The sequence below is a fragment of the Eumetopias jubatus genome, unplaced genomic scaffold (genome assembly GCF_037043125.1).
Source record: "Eumetopias jubatus isolate StellerSeaLion01/CBP00866 unplaced genomic scaffold, mEumJub1_p1.0 scaffold_9, whole genome shotgun sequence".
In the NCBI taxonomy this organism is placed as follows: Eukaryota; Metazoa; Chordata; class Mammalia; order Carnivora; family Otariidae; genus Eumetopias; species Eumetopias jubatus.
The window spans coordinates 59,622,623-59,641,137 of NW_028274815.1; the positions used below are offsets into that span (position 1 = coordinate 59,622,623).

The 18,515-nt window shown below is 40.5% G+C and overlaps 1 protein-coding gene across 1 annotated transcript in view; it reads right to left on the minus strand.

Moving 5' to 3' along the window:
- EHBP1 (EH domain binding protein 1) overlaps window positions 1-18,515 on the minus strand; it is a 709,442-nt gene that overhangs the window by 649,114 nt on the left and 41,813 nt on the right. The gene's annotated exons all lie outside the window — the stretch shown is intronic.

Sequence of the window (18,515 nt, forward strand, 5' to 3'; positions counted from 1 at the left end):
AGGTGTCCTGCTGAGACCTGCAAGGGTGAGGCCAGGATTCTCAAAGAGGGTGAGGTCACTCCCAGTGTCAAGCCTTAGTCAGATGGATAAGAATAGAGTATATTTTCTCTCTCTCCCTCTGTCTCTTTCTTTCTCAACCTAGGTGTCCTGATGTCCTGGGAGTCTGCGAGGGAACTCTAGGTTGGAGAATGATAAGATGGTATGTATGCCCCATGTGGAGACCAGTTAGGAGCTGGGAAGTCAGGACCTTCCCAAATCAAAAGTGAATTTTAGCTCATTAATCACTTCATGGAAACTCAGGATGTGCTTCTTTACCCTTCTTTTGGACATGTGTGGAGAAGGGCTGGGACCAAAAGGGAAACAGAAACAACAAGTTTATCATAAAATGTTAAGTGAAAATAGAAACTAAACTAAATTATATATAATAGAGTCCCAATTTTGTGTAATCTATATATATCCATACGTAAACACACATAGTGATTTTTTTCTTCCATGTATTCTATATTCTCCCCAATGAGCAATCAGCATACATTACTTTTATAATAAGAAACACATAGACATTACTTTTAAATGAGAAAAAGGAGGAACAGACTGTTGGCAGAATTCCAAATTAAAAAGAACGCCAACTAAAGAGCTATGAGTGGCAGTCATAGCTGGTTGTTACTCAGTTACCATTTCCTCTTCTTTCTTGTTAATAGAAAGCTGATTTGATTCAAGGTCAGTATGCCCAGCTGAAGAAGGTTAACTATAATTGGTCCAAAGTTCATCCTCTTTTCAGTAATTGTTGTAAGGGTAGGCACATGACCCCGTCTGGCCAACAAAACGTAAGTGGAAGCCTGCTGGTGGCTATTAAGGAAGATTTTACTTTTTGGTTAAAAATAAAAAGGAGGGGCGCCTGAGTGACTCACTCCATTAAACGTATGACTATTGATCTCAGTTCAGGTCTCAATCTCAGGCTTGTGAGCACAAGCCCTGTGTTGGGCTCCACACTGGACATGGAGCCAGCCAAAAAAAAAATAAATAAATAAGAGAGAGAATCAAAAAAGGAAAAGCCTCCCTATGGCCTCCTCCTTAACCTTCATGTTAGGATGCTGTCCTATGAAGATAATACTTGGTGCTACAGCAGCCATCTTTACCATGACAGGAGACATTGTCAACATGCTGAGATGAGAGAAAGAAAAGATGAGAAGGCTTCAGATCTTCAATGACATCACTGAGCCAACAAATTCACCCTGAAACTGCCAACTACCAGATTTGATATATGAAATAATTGAGTCTATGTTGTTGAAGCTATTTTAGTTGATATTCTATTATCTGCCACCAAATACGTCCTAGATAATATTCACTATCAAGAGATAAGGTTAGAAACCAGGAGTTGAGGATGTATTCAGATGGTTGAAGCCACTAGAAAAGCTAGGAAAAGCCATGTTCAATGGGATAAGTCAGAGATGATATTTTAAATATTTAACAACTGGTCCATCATGGACACAAAGAAATCTGAAAGGGCACTGGCCCCGTAAGAATGCACATGAGCCATAAATAATTGATATGCCCTGCCAGTGTGGCCCAGCTGAATATCAGCCTCAGAATAGTTACAAAAGGCAAATTGGGAGACATAATTAAACCTATGTTTGGGGATGAATTGTCTTGGACCAGATTCCCTACAATGTGCCTCTCTGGACGTCCTGGCTCTACCTTCTTGAAGCCAAGCCTTCTATCAGCTTGAAGTGGGTTAGCGGCTGGTTCAACTCAAAAGACGGCGTCTGGAAGTTGTCAGTTTATACACTGAACTGCTATTAATGTGGTGGTGGTGGTGGTTTTAAACTGTTGGTTTTTTAAAAAAATTATTTAAAAAGTAATGCATGGTGTTGGTATAAAAATGCAAACTTTACAAAGATAAAAAATGAATAATAATAAGTGAGTCTCCCTTCCATCCTAGCACCCCCAGAGATATATTATTAACAATTTGTGGGGTGCCCAGGTGGCTCAGTTGGTTAAGAGTTAGACTCTTAGTTTTGGCCCAGGTGGTGATCTCACATTAGTGGGATTGAGCCCTGCGTCTGGCTCTGTGCTCAGCGTGAAATCTGCTTCAGATTCTTTCCCTCTCTCACTCACGTTCTCTCTCTCAAATAAACAAATAAAATCTTTTAAAAAAATTTGTCACATAATTTTGCATACATTTTTTCTTACACAAACACACATATGTGTATATATGCATGTATAGATCTCTATATTTTTTAACATATATAGGAGACTACTTGCATATATGTATGCACTTCATTATTCCCACTCACTACTACAACTTGTTCCATATCTGCATATGAATTTACTTCCTTTTTTACAACTGTGTAGCATTCCATTGTATGGATGTACCATAATTTATTTAATGAATCCTCTATTGAGTAACAGGGTGTGTGCTATTACAAATGCAATAAACACCATTTCAATTGGAATGTTTTAGGGTGAAAGTAACAGAATACCCAACTAAAGGTAGTTTAAACCACAGGATTTATTATCTTATGTAATAAGAGATCTAGAGCTAGGTGGTCTCAGGGTAGATTAATTCAGAGTCATAACAATGTCATTAAGGGACAGATGCTTTCCCTTTTCTCTTGCCATCCTCAGAGTGATGGGGTTTGTATGTATGTATGTATGTATGTATGTATGTATGTTTGTATGTATGTTCGTATGTATGAATGTTTGTTTACATGTATGTTTGTGTGTATGCATGCATGTGTGTTTGTATGTTTGTATGTATGCATGTATGTATTTATTTATTGCCCTGGGTTTGGAAGTAAGATGACTGCTACAGCTCCAGACATTCTACCATCATCCAACTCTGTTCAAAGAGAAGAAGTAAATGTCTCCTTACACATCTCCTTTTCTCCAGAAGGAAAACTCTTCCCAGAAGCCGTGCTGTAGACTTCCCATCACATATCATTGACTAGAATGTGCCATCCATAAACCAGTCACTGGCAAAGGGGGATAATGATAGAACTATCATTATTGGCTTATTCCAGTCAAACCTGATCCCCCAGGGCTGAGGAAGGACATGCTTTGCCTGAGCATGGTGCTTCCTGATACATGAACCAAACTCAAGGTCCTATCAGCAATAAGAAAAGGTGAAATGTCTATTGGTAGCAACCGAGAGGGTCCTCCACTAACACTCTTACATCCAGCTGCATGTATATATACCAGTATATTCACAGGACAAAGTCTCTGCAATAGACTTGCTGGGTCAAAAGAGTTTGTTCTTTCAAAATGTTGATAGACATCAATGGATGACTGGGTCAACAAAATATGGCACACACATAAAATAGAATATTATTCAGCATTAAAAAAGATGAAATTCCAGCACATGCTACAACAGGGACAGACCATTGAAGACATTATGCTCCGAGAAATAAGCCAGAGCGAAAAGGACAAATATTGTATAATTCCACTTATATGAGGTACCTAGAGTAGTCAAATTTGTAGACACAGAAAGTAGAATGGGGGTTGCCAGGGTCTACAGGGATGAGGAATGGAGAGTTACTGTTGAAGTTTCAGCTGGGGAGAATGAAGAGTTCTGGAGATGGACAGTGGTGATGGTTTGCACAACAGTGTGAATGAACTTAATACCACTAACCTGTACACGTGAAAATGGTTAAATCGGTAAATTTTAGGTTATGTATATTTTATCACAATAAAAAAAATGTTGGTAGATATTGCTAAATTGTCCTCAAAGAGGCATTAGCATTTAACTCTCCCACCCCTCAGTGGATAGGGCAGTGCTAGGGTTCTCCATGTTTTGAGCATAGTGCTAGATCAAGGGTCCCCAAGTGGCAGTGAGGGTCTTGGTAGATTTAGGAGACCAGCAATATCTTTATAAGATCAGCAACAGAAAGGTGCGGTCTTAGGACTAAAAGAATCCCCGGGAGGGGAGGACTCAGCAGGCACTGCCTTATTTTCCTGGAGGGGCCACCAGCTCTGGGCTCCTTTCCCCAGGTATAACCAACCCATTGTGCTTGCTCCCAGACTCTGACACTTTAGTTCTGTGGCTGAAGTGAGAACAATAGTCTAGTCCCTCACTTCCCTTTGTTAAGAAAAATTATCCAAAAATCAGAAATTCAGCAAAAAGATCACTGGGCACTCTTTCAAAGCCACATGACTGTGAGTCTGTGTAACAATCGGCCTACAAGTCATCTGATTTTTCTGAGGGAGGTAACCATTTGACCTAATTAGGCTGAGCTCTGTAAAGTTACATCGAATGTGTAAAAGAGAGGCATCTTTTGCAAATGACCTTTTCCCTGGTAGAGATGCAAATGATTTCTGTCTCTTAGAAAAGATGCGCAGTTTGATTGCTCTGTGAGGTGATCCGCTTGTTCCGTATCTAACTCAGCCATCTTATCCTGGCAATCTCTTCACTGACCAGATATACTTCTGTCGATTCTCCTTGGAACTAGCTTTGTCATCATGCCGGTTCTCTCATTAACGAGCTAAATAAATCTTTGACAAGGCCTCACTATATGTTTGTATGAGAACTATGTCTTTACCTTTTGGAAAATGATACTTTGATATTCTTAGCCCCGCTGTCGCAGGCTTTCACAATGACTTTGCTAAATATGAAAGGAAGGGAATAACAGGAGGAATTTACGAAGCAGGAAAACAGTCTGGCTTCTGATCCTATCGTAGTTAAGGTGTTACCTACTTCACACCTTGTCCCCAGAAATGACAAGTGGCTGCTGCAGAAGGCCGTGGTGACCCTCCTGCATTTCCTTCCTAGCCCTACACCACCTGCAGAGACAGGGACATCTGACCAGCTGCCAACTCCAGGCCCTCTGGCACCTCCAAATCCAGGCTCTGAGAACATCAAAACCTACCACTCATGTTTGGACCCTGTTTTGCAGTTTGGGACTTGACTTTCCCCCAGATGTTGAGCAGGACTGAAGAGGCTCGTCGTGGCTGTGTCCTCCCTCCTTTGGACCCCTTCTCCCACCCTGGTCGGACGGCACTCTGACTCTTCCAGCGCCCAACAGTCTACTGCACCCTTACTATGCACGTCTCAGGGGTGGGCTGGGAAGTCCTCAGCCTCAGGGAGTCACCCTGTCCTTTAACCTTTCCATTCACATGGCTCAAGCTGTGCCTTCCCGGGGTTTTCCTTCTCATGGCCACTTCACTCCAATTTCCTGTTCCCATTGAATGCCTGTGTCATGCATGGTGGCTGTTTCCTTCTTTGGTCCCAGCCCAGGAACCCAGTACCCTCTTGCTTTCCCATCACCTGCCTAAGCAGTGGTGTGCAGCAGACCCTCATACAGGTTTGGAGGTGGTTACTTTACAACACTGCATGGCCGCCATTTTCACATTTACTAGTAGAGCCCACAGGGCTTCCTGCCTTCTGAGTGTTTCCCTGGCTCTCCGATCTCGGGCCTCACGCTGTGCTATCTGGATGCTAAGTCCCTCCCAGTTCCTTTCTCTAAACCTCTCCCTACCCCTCTCTTCTCTTCCGACCCCTCAGGGCTCTTTCTGGGGAAAGTGTAGCCCTGAGCTTTCAGCCTGGATCTGACCTAGAGTTCACCTTTAGCATGGAGGCCAGGAAGGTGGTCGCCTGGGACAAAATAAGACATTTCTCTACAATGGAAGGTGGCAGCGGCTGGTTCTTGTTTTAAAAAGTAAAATTTTCTTCTCCCACTGCACATGGGAGAGAATAATACAAATATATAGCAAAATGGAGGGAGGGAAAAGGGAATTTTTTTCTGTCACATGGCTCTCAGGGAAATTGTTCCTAAATTTGCCATATTTATATTTTCTCTCTCTCAGAGCCTGAAAAAAGAGCTGGATTCAGAATTGCCCTTTAGGGAAGAACACAGTTTTCCGAAAGGCAGAGCAAGTCTTTCGGGCACAGATTGTGTCCTCCCCCAGGCACATAGTCCAAGGGCTCTTTGCTGTACCACAAAATGATGGGGGCCTCAGGAGATGCTCTCAGCAGCTTTTAGGCTGTTCACTCCTGAAACAGCAGCATGAAACCTGTCAAAGACAGCAAAACACTCCTGTGCTGGGTATCAATTCATCATCTCCATATGTTAGCCAGCCAAGAAGTCCCCGCAGTTAAGTTGCAGGTTGCAATTTCTTAAAAATAAAACTTCCTAATTTCGAGTTTCACCAAGCCTTAGGTTTGGTTTTGCAATGTTACATATGTGTTCCTACTTCTTACATTGTCTCAACTTTCATACTGCTTTTAGGAAACTTCCCTTTTGTAGAAAGATTGGCCTCTGAAAGCTTCCTGCTGACCTTCAATATAGGAGGATACCAGACTGTATTAGTCTCTTTGGGCCACCATAACAGAATACCAGTGACTGGGCGGTCTAAACCACAGAAACTTATTTCCCAGCTCTGGAGGCTGGGAAGACCAAGATCGAGGTGCCAGCAATGTAGGTTTCATTCTGAGGCTCCTTCTCTGGCCTTGAAGGAGGCTGCCTTCTCACTGCGAGCTCTCTTCCTTTTGTGTGCACAGCGACAGAGAGAGCTCTCCAGTGTCTCTTCTTTAAGGGTACTCATCCCCTCACGAGGGCCCCATCCTCATGACTTCATCTAATCCTAAACACCTCCTGAAGACCCCACCTCCAAATACCATCCCATTGCCGGTTAGGGCTTTAACACATGAATTTGGGTGGGTGTGGGGGAAGACAACATTTAGTCTATAGCAGGGCCTCAGCCTTTGGGACAGTCTCTCCAAATCCCAATCCTGTGATGCGAAGTGACAACCAAGGCCACAGGTTGCATCTTAAGCTCTGCAAAGTTTTCCTCTTATCTTCCGTGACTATAAATAGGAAAGCGTATTAAAACTATTACCCTCGTTTTTAAGGTTTTTTTTTTTTTTTTTTTTTTTTACAATCCTCTTCAAATGCTTCATTAGAATAGTAGGTAGTAGCATTCTTCTGAATGTCAACAAGTTTCTGCCAAATGTCCTTCTACTGGAGAAAAAGAAATTCATGCTAAATACAGGAAGAAGATGACAGTAAGTTCCTCTCTGTGGCGATCTAAAAATAGCACAGAATGCTGCATGTTAAAATGCATTAAAAATGCACAATGACTTTCTTTTCATCCCTATATCTCCATTTATGGACTGTGATTCATACATAAGAATGCTCTGTCACTGGAAAAGCACAAAAATCAAATTTCACCATGGCATATTTATAATTGCTACTAGGAAAATATGCAGTGTTAAAACAGTGCGTGATTCTTTCTCCTTTGGTCTTTTTTTTCTTTCCTGTGTTGTTACCATGTTAATTGTACATTTATTTCTAGAACAATAGTAAATAATGATAGCTAACATTGGTTGAATTCTTAGCATGTGCCAGCAATATGCCAAGTATTTACACTCCCTACCTCTTTTAAGCCTCACCAAAGCCCCACGAGGTAGATATTGTTATTGTCTATGAAACCACACCCAAAAAGTTAAATGTTAAGTATTTATAATTGCCTCCCTGCTCTTCACCTCTTAGGAAGCTAGTTTTGTCAGACGATTCATTTTCCTTGGTGGGTACTGTTGGGGACAGGAAATGAAGAAGCCAGGAAAGAGGGGGCTAATGTGAAATAAAGAGATGGAGACTCTGAGGAACTGGAGGAAGTGGGGCAGACTGAGGGCTGAAAGGGATGAGTGAAGAGAAAGTGAGGGTGAGTAGGAGGGATAGGAGGAGCCTGGCAAGGGCCAGCAGGCTGCAAGAGAAGGCTAGAGAGAAAAAGAGCTACATGCCATGGTCACTACAGAGAGGAGAAGAATTTGGGGAAAGAGTGGGAGATTTGGAGAGGATTTTTCACAGTTCAGGTACACAAAGTATAACTTACTCCTTCATGGTTCCAAGAAAGCCTCAATATAGACTCTGCCATATTTCATCTAATCTAAAACACCACTGCCTATAAGATATAAACAATGGCAGTGTACATCATTATTTTATGTGCCAGCAAAAAGGTAGGGAGGGAGAGAGGGAGGGAGGGAGAGAGGGAGGGAGGGAAGGAGAAATTACAAGTCCACATCATTTGAAAACATGTCCTGATTTTAAAGAAACGCATAGATTATTCTGTAATCCTCTCTCAGATTTATGGGTTTTCTTCTTTTTTTAATGCAACATTATTTGGTGAGATCGGATCTGAGCTGCCCAGGAAGGCTTGACTGTATTTTATTTTTAAAATTTTTTTATTTTTTAAAGATTTTATTTATTTATTTGACAGAGAGAGACACAGCAAGAGAGGGAACACAAGCAGAGGGAGTGGGAGAGGGAGAAGCATGCTTCCCGTGGGAGCAGGGAGCTGGATGTGGGACTCGATCCCAGGACCCAGGGATCATGACCTAAGCCAAAGGCAGATGCTTAACCAACTGAGCCACCCAGGCACCCCTTGACTATATTTTAGTTACATGCATTTTACAGATAAAATTGAACCTCAGATAAGCTAAGTTACTTACCCCCGGGCTCATAGCTAATAAGTGGAGAGCCAAGATTCCAACCCAAGTCAGCTTGATTCCCAAACCTGTGTTCTCTACTTTTTAATTAAGACACACAGTCAGTAGTCAGCCAGTATTTTATTAAACCTATATTTAGTAACAAAAATAACTTTTGAATTAAAAAATAACAGCTTTAGGGGTGCATAGGTAGCTCAGTCTTTTGAGCATCTGACTCTTGATTTCGGTTTGGGTCATGGTGTCAGGGTCATGGGATTCAAGCCCTCTCTGGGGCTCACGCTCAGCACAGAGTCTGCTTGTCCCTCTCTTCTGCTCCCCCCCTGCTCTCTCTCTCTCTCTAATAAGTAAATAAATAAAATCTTTAAAATAACAGCTTTATGGGGCACCTAGGTGGCTCAGTCATTAAGCCTCTGCCTTCAGCTCGGGTCATAATCCTGGGGTCCTGTGATCAAGCCCCGCATCGGGCTCCCTGCTCAGCGGGAAGCCTGCTTCTCTCCACTCCCCCTGCTTGTGTTCCCTCTCTTGCTGTGTCTCTCTCTGCCAAATAAATAAATAAAATATTAAAAAAATAATAAAATAACAGCTTTATATAACATCATTTACACATCGTTGTGATTCAGAACTCCCTATCCCATCTGGAACAAATTGTGAGAAACCATGACTTGGGCTTTATGGCTCAAGAATTCCTTTTTCTTTTCAAATTATCTTTAATCAAATAAGGGTAGGATGGTCAAATACCTGAATATTCATCAGGAGGGTCTAAAACCAAAGCAAACTCTGCACTTCTACTAAGCAAACATTTTCTTTTGGCAACAACAAAAGGGAAGCCTTTCTGTGATTCACAGAAATAGAGAAACATCAAGCTCTAGGACCAAGCTCTAAGGACAAGTTCTAGGACCTAGACCAAATATATAAAATGTAAATGGGTGAGCAGACTATGAACATGGGAAAAAGTGTCCAATCTCACTAATAATTACAAAAATCCCAGACTCTCTGATTCCACAACAGGTACCTGACAACATGGTTTTCCAACACTAACTGGCACTTTTAACATACTGGCCCTTCATCCAAGAATGCTCCCCCCACCCCCACTAATGAAAATCCTTCAAGGGGGAATCAAAAGCTCCCTTTTCTGTAAATCCCTCCCAAATCGTCCAACAGGATTAATGGCTCTTTCTGGATTCTCCTATCATGATTCTGATTTTCTTCCGCCTTGGTTTGCAGGTTGATGATAAAAGACCTCTTAAGTAGATTATCAGCTCTCTGAAGACAGGCATCATTTGCTTATTTGTTGGCTTGTTTTTAATGAATTCATGCTTGTATAAAGGTTGAGCACAGTGACTGCTATGTAAAGGGGAGCTGACTGAGGCCCAGAACAAGGACCACTGTAAGAGACCAGAATATGCCACCCCAAATATCTCCTTAGTTTTAAGGTTTGTTTTGAGCTTGTGTTTTTTGAGAAACAGCAGATACAGAAGAAGCTCTGAAAGCAGGGTAGAAGTTACCATTTTATAGGGGAAATTTACATTTATAAAGGAAATCTCCAAAGGAAAGGGTATACCAGAAAGAGAAGGAAGACTTTAGATCACAAGAGACTTACCAAAAGAGAAGGCCCTGCCTTAAATCTATATTAATAAACCTTACCCTTGTGACTGTGCTCTTCCTGGTCACTTTCCCATAACTTGCCTCCCCACACTTCCTATGTTTTAGCTAAAGATGGTATTTCAGCTCAAGTTCTCACCACTTCTTTGATTTATTCTTCCCTAAGTTTCCCCCATATATCTGAGATACACATGTTAATAAACTTGGGTTTGTTTTTCTTTTGTGCATCAGTCTTTCATAACAGAGGCCCCAGCCAAGAACCTAGAAGAGTAGAAGGAAAAGGTTTTCTTCCCTGCCCTACACTACCTAACGGCTGAACTAGATGGACCTGAGAACGTAACTGCACTTTTCCATAGAATGCTGGCTCCTGCTGCCTCCCCTCCAGTAGCTATTCTTGATAGGAGTAACAATAACAACAAACAGATATATTAAAAAACAAAAAACTTAGTACATAAGGAATGAAAGAAAACTTTGAGGGGATAATGTTATATTCCCTTTTTCTTCAAATGTTATTATGGAAATTGTCAAAAAGTTGAATCAAAAAGTTGAAATAGTAGAATGAATTTCATCTATATTCATTAGTTGTTAACATTTTTTGCCTTTTTTTTCTGAACAATTTGAAAATAAATTGTACATCCAGACACCACCACTGATTATTTCAGCATGCATCTCCTAAAAATAAGGATATACTCCTACATAACCATAATAATATTATCAATAATAAAAATAATTTCCTAACATTATCCAATTCAAATGCAGGTTTCCTCAACAACCCCCAAAAATGTCTTTTACAACTAGATTTTGTTTTGTTTTATTCAACTAAGATCTAATTAAGGTTTACACATTACATTTCATTATTTCTCGTTAGCTTCTTTCAATATAGAACAGTCCCTCAATTATTTTAATTATTTATGATATTTACTTTTTAAAAGTACAAGCCATATTTATGTCTTACAGAATGTTCCACTATCTGATTGTGTTTGTGTGTGTGTGTGTGTGTGTACGTGTGTGTGTATGCATGTGTGATGCAGTGTAATGTGTCCTTCTACCACCTGTGTTTCTTATTAAATACTGAGGTTGGGTGATTCAGGTTAAAACTTTTTGGTAAAATTGTTTCACAGGTGATGCTTTATATGTCATAGAGTATCTCATCAGAATGTACATATCAGGTGTCCCACTCTTAGTGACTAGGTTGAACTGCATGGTTAAAGTGCTGATCAGCAGACATCTCTCTTTGCAATGAGTAAAGAACTTGTGGAGTGACACCCTGTTCTACCTTGTTCATTTTTGCAGCTTTCAGGTCCTAGCACAGGCCATACCCAGCAGGTGGATGAGTTCTACATTGGCCCTACCAACTAGAGTTGAGCATAAGCATCCAGATCTCACGAAGGTACTTCCTTTAATGGATTGTTCTAGAATAATGGAGACCCTGCAGCCCTAGGATATGGCAGTAGGAATCTCCAGAGCAGGTACTGAAGGGTATCAAAGTTTCTGTTGATGCCTCGGGCTGAGTTCCCAGGCCCAGACTAAGTGCTTGGGAGGAACTGCCTTCTTTCAGAGACTGCTGGAGGAGGCTGCCCAGAGCTTTGGAAAAGGCAGAAAACCAAAAAAAAATTTTTTTAACTGTCATTCCAAAGCTGAGAATACTTTTCTGTTTTGCAGTAAGTGAAGACATGGACTCTCCCTTAGTTCTTGGAAAACCACCTCCCTAGTTCATTAATGTTATGTAAATTTTAAGCAGGAAATGTTTGAGCTAAATTGCTTATTATAATGTAAGAGGGCATCTGTGCTTTTGCATAGACCTATCTCTTCAGAGTTTGTTCCCTTTTTTTGTTTGTTTGTTTTGGAATATGTGTGTGTATTGCTTAACCATGGTTTAAAAATTTTCCTCACCTGAAAACTGTTCCTCATTCTGGTGGAGAGGGGTAGAAGGGGCACCCCAAGAAATAGTATGTATGTATTTATCATGTTATCATGAGGGCACCATCCATAGAAGCTCCTTCAAACTGAGTGGAAGAATATGAACAGACTGGCTGCAAACAATCTGGGACCAAACCCTGGGCATTCCCAGAAATACCTGGGGCACATTGGCAGGGTAGCTTAAAATCATCTTATCTGGGTGTGAAAGTAAAACATGACCTCAGTGTGATGTAGTTTGATACCATGCACAAAATGCTCTTACACCAATATGCGCACATAAAACTTCTCTGAAAAAGCAGTGTGAGCAGGGCGCCTGGGTGGCTCAGTTGGTTAAGTGTCTGACTTTGGCTCGGGTCCTGATCTTGGGAATTGAGCCCTGTGCAGGGCTCCCTGCTCAGCAGGGAGTCTGCTTCTCCCTCTGGCCCTCACCCTTCTCTTGTGCTCTTTCTCTCTCTTCCTCCCTCTCAAATAAATAAATAAAATCTTAAAAAAAAAAAAAAGGAAAAAAGAAAAAGCAGTATGGGCATAAGAAGTAACGGACACAGAGGTAAGAGGCACATAAAGAGGCCCCCATCACCATCACTGGCAGCTCTGAGAGAGAACAAAAGGACACATGTTGGCATCAAATCCTTTCACATTTTATTTACTTATTTATTGATTTTAAGATTTTATTTATTTATTTGACAGAGAGATAGAGAGCACAAGCAGGCAAAGGGAGAGGGAGAAGCAGGCTCTCTGCTGAGCAGGAAGCCGGACGTGGGGCTCGATCCCAGGACCCCAGGATAATGACCTGAGCCAAAGGCAGCCGCTTAACCGACTGAGCCACCCAGGCGCCCCCCCTTTCACATTTTAAACAGGCAAAGACTGTCTTCTTTGGCCAAGAGTGGAGGGTAGCTATCTATACAATGTCACTAAAAATGAATCAGTGCTAGGTAAATAGCAATTCTGTCATCTGCTGGCCTTGATATGTTATCAGTGGGTCAGAATGTGGCCACATTAGAGTGGATCTCTTCAGTGGGATGAACACATTATCCAAAAGTTTCTTGATTCCTGGAATTCCAGTCTTCTTATTCCTAGAGTTCCCAAATACCTTAAACTTCTTAGCAATAAAGTTTGGGGAACAGTCCACCACTCTCCACTTATCTCAAACCAACCATAAGCCCCCTTCCAAGTCCCCAAAGACAGGCAATGCACTTTGAGGATCCACCCTGTGCAGAGGCTTGGGTAGCCCTGGGACTGATTTTGCTCAGGCAGGTGTGGTAATAGCACAGGGCCCAAGACCTCAAGGTCTTGTCTCCCTTGTCATCTTTCTTTGTTAATTAAATGTTTTTGTCTTGAGAGATTATCTATTAAAATAATCATACTGTTTTTCTGTTTTAATTTGTTAATATGGTGACTTAATGTTGATTCCTTTATTAATGTTAACCAATTTTGCAATCCTGGAATAAACCCTACTCGGTTATACTTATTGTTTTTAGGTACTGTTGGATCAATTTGTTAAAATTTTATTTAGCATGTTTGCACCTATCATCATGGTGAATACTGGTCTGTAGTTTTCTTGTACTGTCTTTGCCCAGTTTTGATATTAGAATAATGTTGATCTCATAAAATGAGTTGGGAAATGTGCCCTCCTCTTCAATTTTCTCAAAGAATTTGTGTGGAATTTTCTCAAAGAATTTGTGTGGAGTTGTATTTCTGCCTCATATGTTTGGTAAAATTCACCAGTAAAGCCATCTGGGTCTGGATCTTTCTTTGTGGGAAGGTTTTAAACTACAAATTCAATTTCTCTAATAGATATAGCGCTATTAGATAATCCATTTCTTCTTTGGTAGTTTGTGTCTTTTAAGAAATTTTTCCTTTTCATCTGAGTTGCCAAACTTGTTGACATAAAGTTGTTCATTCTTCCTTATGTTCTTGCTAATATCTGCAGAATCGGTAGTGATTTCACCTCTTTCATGCCTGATTGGTAATTGGTATCTTATTTCCTTTATGGTCTGGCAGGAGGTTTATCAATATTATTGATCTCTAATAACCAGCTTTTGATTTCAATGATTTTCTCTATTGTTTTCCGTTTCATTTATTTCTGCCTTGATCTTCATTATTTCCTTTCTTTTGCTTCCTTTAGTTTAATTTGTCTCATTTTTCTAGTTTCTTAAGGTGGATACCGAGGTCATCGATTTGAGCCCTCTCTTTTATTCTACTATAGGCATTTAATGCTACAAATTTCCCCCTACTGCTCCTTTTGCAACATCCCACAAATTCTGTCATGTTTTCATTTTCATTCAGTTCAAAGAAGACTTTCTAATGTCCCTTTTAATTTCTCCTATTACCTATGGCTTATTTAGAAGTATGTTATTTAGTTTATAAGTATTTGAGAATGTTCCAGAGGTCTGTAATTGATTTCCCATTTAATTCCATTATAACCAGAGAAGATACTTAGTATGACTTTAATCTTATAAAACTTATTGAGACTTGTTTTATGGCCCAAAATATGGCCTACCTTGGTAAATTTTCCATGTGCACTTGAAAATGTTGTTTTGTTTTCTTACACCATATACAAAAATAAACTCAAAATGGATTAAAGACCTAAGTGTGAGATCTGAAACCATAAATTCCTAGAAGAAAACATAGGCAGTAATCTCTCTGATGCCTGCCAGAGAAACATTTTTCTAGATATGTCTCCTTTGGTAAGGGAAACAGAAGCAAAATTAAACTATTGTGTCTATACCAAAATAGAAAGCTTTCACACAGAGAAGGAAATCATCAACAAAACAAAAAGGCAACCTACTGAATGGGAGAAAATATTTGCAAATGATATATCTGATAAGAAGTTAATATCCAAAATATATAAATAACTTATACAACTGAACACAAAACAATCCAATTAAAAAATGAGCAGAAGACATGAACAGACATTTCTCCAAAGAAGACATAAAGATGGCCAATAGACACAAGAAAAGATGCTCAACATCACTAATCATCAGGGAAATATAAATCAAAACCACAATGAGATATCATCTCACACCTGTCAGAATGGCTAGAATCAAAAAGACAAGAAATAAGTGTTGGCCAGCATATGAAGAAGAAGGAACCGTCGGGCACTATTGGTGGGAATGCAAGCTGGTGTAGCCACTGTGGAAAACAGCATGGAGCTTCCTCAAAAAATTAAAAATAGAATTACCATATGATCCAGTAATTCCACTACTGGGTATTTACCCAAAGAAAACAAAAACACTAATTCAAAAAGATATATGCACTCTTATGTTTACTGAAGCCTTATTTATAATAGTCAAGATACGGAAGCAGCCCAAGGTCCATCTACAGATGAATCAATAAAGAAGTGGTGTATACATACAATGGAATATTACTCAGCTGTAAAAAAGAATGAAATCTTGCCATTTGCAACAACAGGGATGGATCTAGAGAGTATAATGCTGTGAAATAAGTCAATCAGAGAAAGACAAACAGCATATGATTTCACTCATATGTGGAATTTAAGAAACAAAACAAACAATGATAAAAATAAAAAACAAACTCTTAAATATAGAGAATAAACTAGTGGTTACCAGAGGGGAGATAGGTGGGGGGATGGGTCAAATAGGTGAAAGGAATTAAAAATACACTTGTGATGAGCACGGAGTAATGTATAGAAGTGTTGAGTCATTATATTTTACACCTAAAACTAACGTAACACTGTATGTTAATTATACTTGAATAAAAAAAAAAAGAAAGAGGGGCGCCTGGGTGGCTCAGTCGTTAAGCATCTGCCTTCAGCTCAGTTCATGATCCCAGCTTCCTGGGATCAAGCCCCGCATCGGGCTCCCTGCTTGGCAGGAGGCCTGCTTCTCCCTCTCCCACTCCCCCTGCTTGTGTTCCCTCTCTCGCTGTGTCTCTCTGTCAAATAAATAAATAAATAAAATCTTTATTTAAAAAATGAAGATCTGTTAGGCACAGAAACATTTATGATTTTTATATCTTCTTGATGAATTGACCACTTTGTCATTATAAAATGACTTTATCTCTATGAAATCAACTTTGTCTGATATTAATATAGCCACCCCAGCTTTCTCCTGACTAGAATATGCATGTATATATTTTCCCATTCTTTTACTTTTACCCTAAGTAACTTTCTTTTTTTTAAAGCCTTCAGGGTTTTTTTTTTAAGATTTTATTTATTTATTTGAGAAACAGCACAAGCAGGGAGAGGGGCAGAGGCAGAGGGAGAAGCAGACTCCCTGCTGAGCAGGGAGCCCAAGGCGGGGCTCGATCCCAGGACCCTGAGATCATGACCTGAGCTGAAGGTAGATGCTTAACCGACTGAGCCACCCAGGTGCTCCTCTAAGTAACTTTATATTTAAGTGTGTTTCATGTAGGCAGCATATCACTTGGTCTTGTTTTGATAACTAATCTGACATTATTTATTTTTTTTTAAGAGAAAGAGAGAGCATGCATGTTGTGGGATGGGGGAGCAGAGGGAGAGGGAGAGAGAGAGAATCCTAAGCAGGCTCCAAGCACAGCAGGGAGGCCTGCTGTAAGAGGCTTTCTCAGCCTGTGATTGGCAATCTGCATTGGGACTGAGAGTCAGAAAATGCCTGGGGCCTCCGGCCTTCCTATTAGTATTTCTCAGCCAGCATAAAAAGCATGAGAGCCCAGCATAATGACAAAGATGAGATTAAGGATACCGCCTTCCCCTTAAACCTACTGTTTTTTTTTTAACATTTTATTTATTTATTTGACAGAGAACACAAGCAGGGGGAGGAGAGTTCTCCCTCTCTGAGCAGGGAGCCCGACACGGGGCTCAATCCCAGGACCCTGGGATCATGACCTGAGCCGAAGGCAGACGATTACCTGACTGAGCTACCCAGGCGCCCCTTAAACCTACTGTTCCTGATGGCCTCAAGCAGCTGTCCTTATGTTAAGGAAGAAAGAACTGCCACATAGAGCAACCAGTAAATAACTGAAATTTTAGAATGCTGAACTGTTTAAATGAGATTTTATGCACTATGTGGCCATGGTTACCCAGTCATTGGCAGGGGGCCCATAGCTGGAAAGCCTCCTAAGTGTCAGTAGGAACTTGTATTGTCAACAAGACCACACATCAGGCCTGCAAGCTGCTCTTGAACCACAGGATTCCCCATCTGGTTGCCCCAGAGTCTGAGATTTGACTTCGCTTCTTTCAGCACAATACCCTCCTTCAGGCCAGCCTTCTGTTTTACCTGGAGCCTCAAATCTGTCACAGTGACCAAGTTAGACCAGTAGCCTTCTCCACATTTCCCACACCAGATTCCCCTCTGCTACTCCTTACCAAGTCTCCCTGACACTACTCAAGGGCCAGCAGTCTGCGAGCTGGACCAGACTTATGCTAGGGCCTGCCACCCAGTCTCCATCCTGCCCACTGGCAAGTCCAATCTCCGGGTACCAGATCCTCTAGTCGGGCCTGAACTGTTGCCATCAGCACCCAGGTGTTGAAAGAGGAGACTCCGGATGAAATCCACCTGCCTGCCCAGGCAGGGTCCTCGATATATGGTCAGCTATTAGTGTTTCTCTCAATTAATTGAAGTGTCTCTGAATATGATTTCCACCCAAGGTTCTCAATTCACACAGAACTTCCCTCCTTTCCCCTCCATCCAACCACCCTTCAGACAGAAGACTTTTTTGATCGTGTGTCCCTTTTGCCTTCTCTCCTCAAAACCACAACATTTTCAGTTGAATGAAACCTAGAAAAAAATCATTGAGCCCTACTAAGGATATGTAAGATACAGCTGGACTCAGAGGTAAAAAAATAGGAAGAAGGAATCCTGATCTCTGCATCAAGGAATTTTTTTCCTACTTGATGGGAAGTGGAGTAGATCCAGGCTCAATGGATCCTGAAGCTTATGCAATTTTGTGGGCTTCTAAGAGAAAGAATACAAAACTCCCAATACACACAAATTTTTTTTCTTAAAATAAGGAAGAAAATCACAACAAATTAAAAATTATATAAACTTTAGAAATATAAGGATCATGAAACCCAGAAAAGTTACATATTTTCTTAAACTGATATATCTCTTTAATACTTTTTCCCTACATTTTTTGGTCCACACACTCTCTGGTTGCTCCTTCATATAACAATAAATTTGTGAAATAATTTTTTTATAGAAAAAACAGAAGGATAATTTAGTCTTTCCTCTACCATGTTTGAACAAAACTTGCTTTTCGTTGATAGTTGAAAGTCTCTTTCAACTTCTACAGCTCAGCTTCACAATTCATTATTTGTAATATCATGTATATGGTTGGATTTTTCCCAAATTTGGGGAACACTGTCAAGTTCATTTCGTATAGGAGCTATATATAATTTCAGGGACTTTCAAGTTTTCTTGTTCAGTGACTCATCTTATTCTTTGAATTGACTACACTCACTATCCAGTTTGCCACCAATATCTTCACAGTGGCTTATTATGAGCTATATATCCTTTTATGTTATGTCAATGTTTTATATCAGGACAGCAAAAACTTAGTAAGAATGTATATAGATGTGCTTAGGTGATGCATTTCAGGCTGGAAAGCAGTCTGA